The sequence below is a fragment of the Macrobrachium rosenbergii genome, chromosome 48 (genome assembly GCF_040412425.1).
Source record: "Macrobrachium rosenbergii isolate ZJJX-2024 chromosome 48, ASM4041242v1, whole genome shotgun sequence".
Classification (NCBI taxonomy): domain Eukaryota; kingdom Metazoa; phylum Arthropoda; class Malacostraca; order Decapoda; family Palaemonidae; genus Macrobrachium; species Macrobrachium rosenbergii.
In genome coordinates, this window is record NC_089788.1 from 15,273,002 (window position 1) to 15,285,501 (window position 12,500).

Genomic DNA, 12,500 nt, shown 5'->3' on the forward strand with positions numbered 1-12,500 from the left:
AATCAATAAGAGATCTATCTTCTAGGGGATTTTTCTCTCGTCATCAAACAAAAAATAACCATCCCGATAAAATCATTAAAATTATCATATGTTGATTTACATATTGAGAATTATATTCAATTTTATATTTCACCATTATTGAAACTAAAAAATAATTACCATAAAGTTAGTGGGCAAACCACACTCAAATAAAAACTAATAACGCTATATCGCAAACCACAAATATAAATTCACAAATCAAACTTCTAGTAATGTTGGGCTAATAGCAGCAATTAACTATCTAAATTAAGGAAAACAATTCTGGTTAACTCAAACATCATTTTATGAACTTGTTAATTCAGCGTAAATCTCTCCAACTGGGCTAGGTAAAAATACACACAAACTGAACTATTTAGAGCAGTGTTAAATACAACAAACTAGTAATTATGTATGCAATAACTGATAAGCACAACAAAAGCTTGACGTCTGGCGTTTCAACTAAAAAAAAAATAACGATAAGATGGGAATATTTAACAAAGCTTATATTACCCGAGGAATTTAAGTTTGGAATATTTAACAAAGCTTTTATTATCCGAGGAATTTAAAAAAGTATATTGTATTTACATACTGACGATTATTCTTATTAAAGAAATCAGACGAGAGTAGTTTAAAGGGGCATTCCTAGCCCCAGTGTCGGGGCTGCGAATGAATAATGCGAGTGAAAAGTTATAAAATACAGGAAAAAATAGTTAATTCTGTTTTCTCTCCCTCTCCTTTCATGATGAATAAATCAATCCAAGACATTACACATCTCATGACCAGCAAAGGTATTGTTCTCTCTCTCTCTCTCTCTCTCTCTCTCTCTCTCTCTCTCTCTCTCTCTCTCTCTCTCTCTCACAAACATATCCCTAGAATCTTACAAAAAAGTGTACAAAATTTAAACCGTCGCATATACTTCTTTCCTCCACGACTTGCCAAAGAGCTCATACTACAATTTACAAGCACACAGAACAACTGTATGTACTTCAAAGTTACAAACGCCACAATTATTAGTAAAATTTATAAACACGTCATAGCACTATGACTTTCATAGTTTTATAAGACAAATTCGTGGTTTTATGAGGGGCAATTATGACCTCATCCATTAAAATAACTGTAGTATACGAAATGAGTAATCACGCAGCAATATTCACAACAAACAACCATCAAATTACAACAGATGAGGACAGGTGCTCCTGAAAACCGAAAAGACATCATTCCAACTAACAGTATGACCTGAATTTCTCGCAAGCCACAAAAATTCTGGAATCCTTCTTCAATAATAAACCAAATAATACGAACCTATCAGAAGATCATTGGGAACCAAATATCACAGACGAGATCACACTGAAACCTATTGTAAACCAAGTGACCCAGCAACGCCCACCTCCTGACGAGCTATAATCCGTCTCAGGTTCACACTCAGGGCCAAATCGCAAGCAAAGGGCCGTTCATAATTTCCTAAAATGTTATCAATCACGACATATAATATCCATCTGCCGCTCACTATGGGATCCACAATGAGTCAAGAGGTTTTAATATGTCAAGTATATGGTTTACCCGTATTTGTTGTTTATATGGGCCTTAATATCCATACTAAGCTGAGAGGACTAGAATAAAATCAGTTACATACATAAATACATACATACATACATACATATATATATACGAGTATACACACATATATATAGATATAAATATATATTATATATTATATATTTATATATATACTGTATGTATGTCTGTATATACATTATATATATACATATGTATATATGCATACTTACATATAAGATATATATAATCTATATATATACATATATAACACACATATATACAGTGTGTATATATATATATATATATATATATATATATATATATATATATATATATATATATATGTGTGTGTGTGTGTGTGTATGTATGTATGTATATAATCTGAAGCTAATATTAACGAAATAAAACTACAAATTAACCAATCCCCCACCATCAATAATGATCAACAAAAAGGTACAATAAACATCCCTTCCTTCTCCTAAAGCAATCGCCGCATCTGTCCAGGTGGCGACGTGCGAGCTAAACAGAGCCTCGCCAGAGAGCGCAAGCAGAAGCAAGCAAGCAAGCAAGCAAAGCGCTGCACCACAGGAGATGATCAGCGGAAAATGAAATTTTCTGAACGGGAGCCAATACGACAAAGGTCATTTTTCGTACCCGCGGGTCTTGTCTTAATTATACTCCGAAGCGAAGTGACATTCAGATAACGCGGACTGAAAACAGCAGTCGTGTGGGACATAATGTGGCTTCGTCTGTGTCTCTTTTGTTTTCTTACTTTAACGCCTCGTCGTGCTGTGTTTTCGCTCCTCTTGTCATCTGTCATCATCATTCTGATGACAACACCTGCCACTGCAGCACTACGTCAGTTATAATAATAATAATAATAATAATAATAATAATAATAATAATAATAATAATAATAATAATAATAATAATAATAATAATAATTACCGTTATTATCATTATCATTATTTCAATGTACCTTTTAAATGTCACATAATAATAATAACTATAATAAATTATTATTATTATTAAAGAATGGACATCGACATCACTGATTGCCATTACAACTGCAAAATCAAATATTCTCTTAAATTCCATCTCATCAATCAGGCTACGATATACGTGCAAGTACAGGTTTACCACCAATCCTAAAAATATATGCAAAATGACCTCAAAATGCGAATATAATTTGATTATCTATAGAACCTGAAAGTGATCCAGCAACTATATAAATACTGTACTAACTCAACAGAAGCGCACACACATCCGGAGAGAGAGAGAGAGAGAGAGAGAGAGAGAGAGAGAGAGAGAGAGAGAGAATTTCTCCACTCTCTCATGAGAATTAAATTTTCATATTGATTTTTCCTTCAACACTCCTACCCACTAAACTTGACTTTGTGCGAAAAATAAATTCTAGCCAAGTAAATTGCATAGCAGCAAAAATCAAAGGAACCAGTAATTATATGAGAGAGAGAGAGAGAGAGAGAGAGAGAGAGAGAGAGAGAGAGAGAGAGAGAGAGAGAGAGAGAGAGAGACTTTCCAAGTCCCCCAACAGCACAACAACGGGTATGATGACGACACTACATAAAATCCCAATTGAAAAGAAAAAACTGTACAAAAAAAGCTATATGGACTCCTTTCAACTTTTTTGTTGAAATAACCTTGAACTGAGTTTTAGTACGCCTGAGTAGATAAATCACCATAATTACTATTGCCACTTTCATAATGGAAAAGGAGAGTAAAAGAAAAAGCAACTCCTTCAAAACCTTGAGAATAAATACATACAAAAACATAAGGTTAAAAAATCGTAGCAACTTCTATATGGAGGCGTCGATAGACCATCTGCCACGCCACTTTACATAATCAAATCAAAATAGAAATCAGCATCTCTAAAAAGAGAGGATTTTGCAAAACTCTGGGAAAACAATACTTCTGAATAATGATACTGTTGTACATTTTGTCACTGTTAATTACACCACTAGTCCGTTAATTATTTTATTATGCTTATTCTTTGGTTTAAACGTAAAACATTTCTTTCATATATAAGAAAAACTTAAAAAAGGGAAAAATGAGGAACAGCCCATCAAAGTCAACTCATACATGTAAAACATTTCTTTCAGATATGAGGAAAAACTTAAAAAAGGGAAAAATGAGGAACAGCCCATCAAAGTCAACTTACACACAACTAAGACGTCACAACAAACAAGAAACTTTGAATCAAACGAACAACAGCCACCGTGACAACGACAAAGAACCAAAGACGAGAGTCAACCAGGCTTCAAAGACTTTTGTACCCCATTTTTTTTTTTTTCGACTCTTCGGTCCCGAACCTTGAAATCCCAGGGTTAAGTCATCTAATGGCCAAGGCCACAGGCTGTCAAACAAAGACCCACCTCCGGCAACAGGGGTGAGAGGATGGCCACTGTGGTGTTTCGCAAAAGTTCGTTGGGTATCATTCTAATTGAAACAATCAAGAGGGATGACTGAAGGGTTGACGGAGAAGAGCAGCGTGGGTTTAGACACGGAAGTGCTTGGATTGTAATTTCCATGTTTCGTGAAATTTCCATTTGTACACGCAACTGTTGCTGAGAGAGGGCCATCTGTGCAAGTAAAAGTGAGCGTCCGTATGACTTAGGACTTTAGGAAAACGCATGTGCAAAACGCTTGAGGCCCAGGATGACAAGATACCCATGTATGTACATGAAGGCTACACATACAATCAGAAACTCATTTCAACATTACATATAATGGATGTGAACAATGGTGAGTGAATACGATGACAAATATACTTCCTCTCTTCGATAAGACTGCTCTTAAAAGAAATCACAATAGAGAATTGGTTTAGAATTAGAAGGAATATGGAATGGCGAAATGACTGACGATAGAATCCACATTGGGCCACGTAAGCTTTGAGGCTAACGTCCAGCACAGGAAACTACAGCAGAGCCATGAGATAATGAGTGAATGATTACCTGTTATGAGCTGTCGTGGCAACAACTACGATTATTGATACCATGTACAACATGACATGGTGCTATTTTGACAGATGGCATTGATGATGTAGGCTATAACAGAGGAATTGCTGTCATTGACTTGACCACTGCTCAGCATGAGAAGCTACTCTGAAGATTTATACATTTAACACCTAAAAACATTTGAAGGGCAAATTTATTCCTATTCACGATGATATTATTACAGAGATGACTTACATTTCCATCAATGATGAAGGTGAGGTGTGGCAACTCGCACAGAAGAAATCTTCAGAGACAAGACGAAGTGACAAGAACTACCACACCAGAGTTACTGCAACGCTAAGTCACATGAAACCACGGGTATAATAGCAAGACAGGAATTGAGACAGCGAACGTCACAGAAAATAAACCTAATCTCGTAAGTAGAGAGTGATAAAATCATAAGGCCTCCACGTCATCATAATAAAGAAGAATATCGCAACAACGCAAAGGTGAACAACGCCACAATCTTTACAGAAAAAAAAAAGGGGAAACTGACGTTAACTGCTTTCAAATATGCGGTCGATCCCTCTCCATAGACTTACGTCACTTGAGACTGTCTGCGAAGTGTCATGTTCAGTGTCAACTAAGGAGAACGTTCGTTCGCCCTTCATCACTCAACACTAAAGAATTGCAGATTTTAATAACTGGGTTCGAGATTACTTCTATAATGTTGTTAAAATTCTGGCAATAAAAATGCCAGATACTTGGGAGAAAATAGTAGCTTGGAATTTAACGCTAATAATGACTTCAGCAAAAGAAATATTTATCTGTCATAATGCTAATAACGACTGCAGCAAAAATCTATCTATCTATCTATCTATATATATATATTTTTTGCTGCAGTCGTTATTAGCATCGTGATAATCATATATATATATATATATATATATATATATATATATATATATATATATATATATATATATATATATATATATATATATATATATTATATACATACATATATAAATGCTTGCATGTGTGTGTTATGTACTCAATCACATTATACACAAATACCCCTCAGCCCATCAATAACAGAAAAGTTAAACAGATCTGCAAATAACCGAAACACAAAAAAGTTAAGCAGAATGAACACACCATGATTTACAGCAGAGGAAGGAACAGTAAACGATCCAAATAACGATTTAGCAAAACTAGGTTAATCGATGTTCTAACAGCCACGCAGGACTGAAGGTCGGACAAATATGCTTTACACAGAAAATAGTTTGATATTTACTCCAGATGAAATAATAATAATAATGTCATCATCATGGTTAAAAATAATAGATGAAAAATGAAAAGTTCTTACAAGAGACGTATCCCCTTTCTTTGTTTATATCCCTCCCTTTACCTTAAAAAAAAAAAAAAAAAAAAAAAACATACATATTTTATAATCTAATTTTACCTACTAATAAAGGATCAAAAGTAATTCCCAACCGATACCTCTTAAAAACATATTTCCTCTTTATAGTTATAAAAAATATATAGTATACCCTACCTCTTTGCGTCTCAAAAATATAGCTTAATATATACTCTCTCTTAACCTCTCACACATTTATCATTTGATATCACCTATCCTTTTCGCTTGAAAACATCTTTCTCAAAAATGCATCCGCGTATATCCTCTTGGCCCCTTAAAAATATATCAGTCTATTCCCTCTCTTTACCTCTGAAAAATATATCGTTCTATATCCCCCCTACCCTTTTCGCTTAAAAATCTCTCTCTCTCACATGCTGATTAACAGCTCTCCTAGGGCTGGCCCGAAGGATTAGATTTATTTTACAAATATATGTAGTACATGGCACCTCTTTGCCTTGAAAACATATATATCATTGTCCATCGCATCTGTTGACCTCTTAAAAATATATATCACTAAAGGAAATACGAATAATGTAAAACAAATACGGCTCTACGACTGATTTTCCAAATGTACTTATAGGTGTATATGGCGACCAGAAAATGTTTACGTTAAAGCAATCTCCGCGGATACCCTAAAAGTTAATTTTGAAAATCAGGACTCTCTCTCTCTCTCTCTCTCTCTCTCTCTCTCTCTCTCTCTCTCTCTCTCTCTCTCTCTCTCGTGTACCACTACCACAGCTGGAAGCCGCTGCTGATGAATAATAACCTGGTGTACAATTTCAATGATTTAGGTTAACAGAAGCATACCAGATATTTAAAAAAAATATTTCCAAATCGCTCCTTGCTTTGCCCCATTTGGGGATCGAACACAGGTTCCTAATGATCCATATGAGAGAGAGAGAGAGAGAGAGAGAGAGAGAGAGAGAGAGAGAGAGAGAGAGAGAGAGAGAGAGAGAGAGAGAGAGAGAACTAAGCCATTTTGCAGTGACCTTTCTCAAAACAACTAAAGACCTTAACCTAGTCATATGCGAATCATTGAGCAAGTGTTGAATATAAAAAAAAATTAATTCAAAACACTGCGCTAAAACCACTTTCATTTAGTGAAATGATATGAAATTCTAGTGTACTGAACCTAAAGCTAGATCGAGAGCACTTTAGGGCAGTGAGGACCTTTGTTTTTGAGACGACAATTAATATAAATCAAGCACAGAAAAACTTTAACAAATAAGACCATTAATAAATCCCATTATTCATTTGCTAATTAATAACACCAATTACCTCCATCAATGAAGCTGGAAGAATATCTTGAAATCGGAAAAAATATTACTTTAACGAATATGCTGCGTCAAAAGACGTATTTTCACACAATATTTTTGCCAAATTATCTCTCTCTCTAGCTAAATAGGTCTTTACAAGCAGAAAACAAGCAAGAAATATTCATCTCAGGCACGTTCAGTGCATATATGATGACCTTGGTAAGATTCCTTTCTATCACCTCATGATGACCTTGGTGAGATTCCTTTCTATCATCTCATGATGACCTTGGTGAGAGTCCTCTCTATCATCTCAATAAACCTCATTTGCAGCTTTTACAAGAAACGCTTTGGGATTACGAAAGTAAAGTTATTAAGTCATCTAAGGAACTTGTGTAATAATAACAACATAATCGAACATACTGAAAGTCATAACTAAAACGCGATAACATACTTAAAAAAAAAAAACAAAAAGGACAAAAACTGAGACAGAAGAGAGAGAGAGAGAGAGAGAGAGAGAGAGAGAGAGAAGAGAGAGAGAGAGAGAGAGAGAATTCCTTCAAATACAGATGGCTATAGCCAAGTTATGCGAGATATTTTCCTACTGTTTTCTTCGTCGAATGCCAAACGTGAACCCATCGATAATAAATCAATAGGGGTGGTCATCCAAAGATAGATTTCACCCATCAAACGGATGCAAGTGAAACCATATGCACTCCAAAATTTCGATGGCGCCAGTCAAATTAATATTCGATAATATCCAGCATGCTAAATATACAACAACGAAATCTAAAAACAAAACTTCGCACCTATAACTGCGGTAATATCGATAGAAAATCAGATTCCTCAACGGTACAAGGTGGCAAAGAAACAGTTTAATCTCGCACACAAAAAGAAGCTTGGGAGGTCAAGGCTGAAAAAAAACGCAGGCCAAACAATATGGACACTTGGAAGAAACTACGTGGGAATATCACACCCAAAATTTTCGGGTTTGGAGCCATGATGCGCTGTGCCAAAAAGCCGGCGCACGATCCGAGCATGCCACAGTGCTCTCTCTCTCTCTCTCTCTCTCTCTCTCTCTCTCTCTCTCTCTCTCTCTCTCTCTCTCTCTCTCTCTCACATAGCAACCAAAACCTTTCCCCCACCATTCATCACACCTAGGTCGTAAACATAACTTACAGCTTGCTGGCAAGAAGAGATTCGCCAACGGAAATTCAATCTCCAGCTACATCATCACTCCTCGCCCATCGAATCCATTTAAAAGGCGTACGCAAGTATACGGCTAAAGAGAGTCCATTAAATCCATTAACATGTGGAAAAGATGAGTATACGAGGAAATAAAAAAAAAAAAAAAATAGTCAAGTGACCTACGTCAACGCCCCGATAAACCTCCAATAAAGATCGCCTGGATTAGGGATAAACAGTGACGGAGTTTGGGTGGGATAAAAGGCTTCAGGCTCTCTCTCTCTCTCTCTCTCTCTCTCTCTCTCTCTCTCTCTCTCTCTCTCTCTCTCGTTTACGAGTACTCAACTTTTGCGTGGCAATGAAAACGAATCCGATAACGAATCCACCTCAATCGTAAAAACTCAGACTTCTTCCTAAACACACAAACATCCATCTGTCACAAAGCTGGCCATGTGGGATACCACGTGAGCACAAGTGTAAATAAATAAGACCACGGGGAGCTGACCATTTATGAGGGTAGCGAAGATACACCTACTAATTTTTTTTAGCTCCCCCTCTCTCTCTCTCTCTCTCTCTCTCTCTCTCTCTCTCTCTCTCTCTCTCTCTCTCTCTCTCTCTCTCTCCTCCTCCTCCTCCTCTTCTCAAGACACCTTCACTGTCCACATGGAGCTCCAGCAGATTTTTGCTGTTATTTTTGTCGAATTCTCTTTCACTCTCTTCACGTTGGCTCTGCGTGGCCATTCTTCACAGTGTTACGGGTCATATGAACTGCACAATCAACGACCAAAATGTCAACTATTGTCAGCGAAAAGTTTTCTGTACGTAATCATGTATAATTATCCATAAATGTAGTTCGAAATCAGAACTACAACTGATTGATTTATGTACGCAGGCATTACTACAACCAAGGTCATCGACGCACCAATTACATCTAACGAATAACGATACACCAGTGGCAATTACATCTCCAATCACTATAATTAATGTTCACACACACACACACACACACAAAGTTAACGCGCAAGGTATAAATAACAAATCCCACCCAACCTCGTCACCAGAAAAAAAAACACAGTTGTTAAACCTGACGTTTCGAAGATGAAAGGAGAATAACAGAGTGGCATTAAAGGTGTCATTACAACCATTGGATAATACTGCGTAAATTGACAGTGAGAAGACATACGACGCAGTGCATGGCCTGTCAAGACGCAACTTCTCCACGTAAGGGCAATTGCTTGGAGGAGGAGGAGGAGGAGGAGGAGGAGGAGGAGGAGGAGGAGGAGGAGGAGGAGGAGGAGGAGGAGGAGGAGGAGGAGGTGCTTGCTTGCTTTGAGCTACATCATCGAGGTCGACGGCCTCGACATTAATGGCTAAACTCGACAGAGAAATTGTAAACAAATGTCATAAACGTTACGATGGGGCGTGAACGGCAATTTTCAATTAATTCTAATGGATGTTATGGCTTAAAGGTTGAGGATGCCCACACCCACGCTAATTCGCCCCCGTTCAAGTTAGCAATTCACGTACGTCTTGTAAATGGCTCCTAACCTTTGCACGAACATGAAGACTGCAAATCAAGGTTACTCATTCGTGTACGTGTATTGTGCGTGGTTACAAATCTCTGCATGCACATCAAGACACTCATTCATGTGCGTATTCTGAATGGCTTCAATATTTTGTGCGCACATCGTCTGCAATTCACGTAAGTAATCCAAGTGACTTCTATACTTCGTATGCCAATCCACTTGAATGTGGGACGATGCAACTCGCAGTTGCATTGTGGAAATATAACACAAAAGGGTAAGTTTCTACATATGTCAATGTGAATATGCTAAGGTTAATATCTGCTAGACACGGGACAGGGAAAAATGACACCATACTTTAAGTTGTATACAGACCGACATCCATACATCATCATCATCATCATCCATATTTTAAGTTGTATACAACAGACACCCATACACCATCATCATCATCATCATCCATACTTTAAGTTGTATACAGACCGACACCCATACATCATCATCATCATTATCATCATCCATACTTTAAGTTGTATACAGACCGACACCCATACATCATCATCATCCATACTTTAAGTTGTATACAGACCGACACCCATACATCATCATCATCATCATCATCCATACTTTAAGTTGTATACAGACCGACACCCATACATCATCATCATCATCAATCATTATTACTTTAACAAGCTTCTACAGAATAAAATGGCTTTACGTTTAAAGGAAATACAGTATGAATGATAATAACAAACAAACACGAACATACAAACAAGTAATACACTCGATACTGCATACAAGTGGCAAACCTACAGCCATGTGAAAGCCAGTGTAGAGACCACAAAATATCTGACCATTTTTTATAATTATAATTTCAAATACCATGCCCACGCAACAGTTCCAAAATGAAAACACGAAGGATATTATCAATGTAATTAAAACCCCAAACTTTCCTAAGAAGTATATATGAAGCAGAGGGCAGGATTCACCCCCTTTATTTGCGCGTTTCTGAGTCAACATTTACGAACAAACATAATGGGGTTATTTACAATTTTATTAACATGACCCTGATCTCCACCCTTACGAGGAAGAAAGTCAATTGCACGTAACCTACATTGCTACGGTTATGGCAGTCGCACGGAAAAGTGCAGATTATATGTTCTTACGAAATACGTCACAACCGATTTGGTTTTTCTTACAATCATATCATCAGGGCATGCAACATAATAAAACAGATACCGGAAAATCTAAATTATTATTATTATCCTAATGCATGCATTAATTAAGCGAAAGACCGCTTGCAAATTAGGTATTGAATGGCGCACTGTGTACTGGACTGTGCGACGCGATGATGATGAGATTTCTGTGTACGTGAATGAGGCGATTAATAATGCGAAAGTTTTATTCATAGGGGCTCATCCCAAGTTATTATTAACAAAGCCTGGAAGTGGCAAACACCCTTGATATGTTTTCGGTACCATCCTCTGGTAAGGGCAAAAAAGGCATCGAGCTGCAATAAACAAGAAATAGCCAAAAAATTGGTAGAGTCAACAGACAAGCTGAACTTTCCCAAATGGGCCGTAAAAGTGCTAAAATATTCCGATCTACCGAGATTTTCAATTTAAGATCCATTTCCATCTTGATACGGTAGAGGGAACAGCAGCATCCCATCTGCGTAGACAGCGGGCCCCTAAAAGGTTTTCTGTGTTTCGAAAGCCATCAATATAAATAAAGTGTATAAGTTTTTTCTATCAGTTGAGGTAATCTTTGCCCCTCTACTAACTGACGATAATGCATTGTACAGGTTTATTACAAGTTTCAATTACGCAACCCCATCATCTATATATATATATATATATATATATATATATATATATATATATATATATATATATATATATATATATATAGATAGATAGATAGATATATGTGTATATACTCGTATATGTGTGTGTTCGTGTGTATATATATATATATATATATATATATATATAATTATTATATATGTGAGTGTCTGCTTTTGTGGGAGTATAAAAACACACACTCTCTCTCTCTCTCTCTCTCTCTCTCTCTCTCTCTCTCTCTCTCTCTCTCTCTCTCTCTCTCTCTCTCTCTCTCTCTCAATATACACAAACTACGGCTTACGTACTGAATCTAAGAACTCACAAGAAATTCTTTAATAAACAAATAAATATATACAACTCAATACTATAATAATGGTGCGTTCATTACTTGACGTAGTAGTAGCAGCATTAGAAATAGTAAGAATGATAAAGATAGCAAGCATTTAAGAATGCTGAATAATTTTGAAAGTTCACACTCACATTAACAAAATATTTAGTGAGAAAACGAAAGCAGGTTTCACCGGAGTTTCACTGGGATTTTCCTATAATAATAATAATAATAATAATAATAATAATAATAATAATAATAATAATAATAATAATAATAATAATAATAATAATAATAATGGAAAGAGAAACCCATAAGATTCCTGTGTATAACTTGTTTACTTGTAAATATTTACATATATTACTTGAACAAGTTATACACAGGAATCTTCTGGGTTTCTCTTTCCATCTCCAGAAGA

General features: G+C 36.3%; 1 protein-coding gene across 4 annotated transcripts in view; it reads right to left on the minus strand.

Moving 5' to 3' along the window:
• The window catches only part of LOC136831286 (protein bunched, class 2/F/G isoform-like), a 500,668-nt gene that overhangs the window by 251,016 nt on the left and 237,152 nt on the right, over nucleotides 1-12,500 (minus strand). The window lies entirely within an intron of this gene.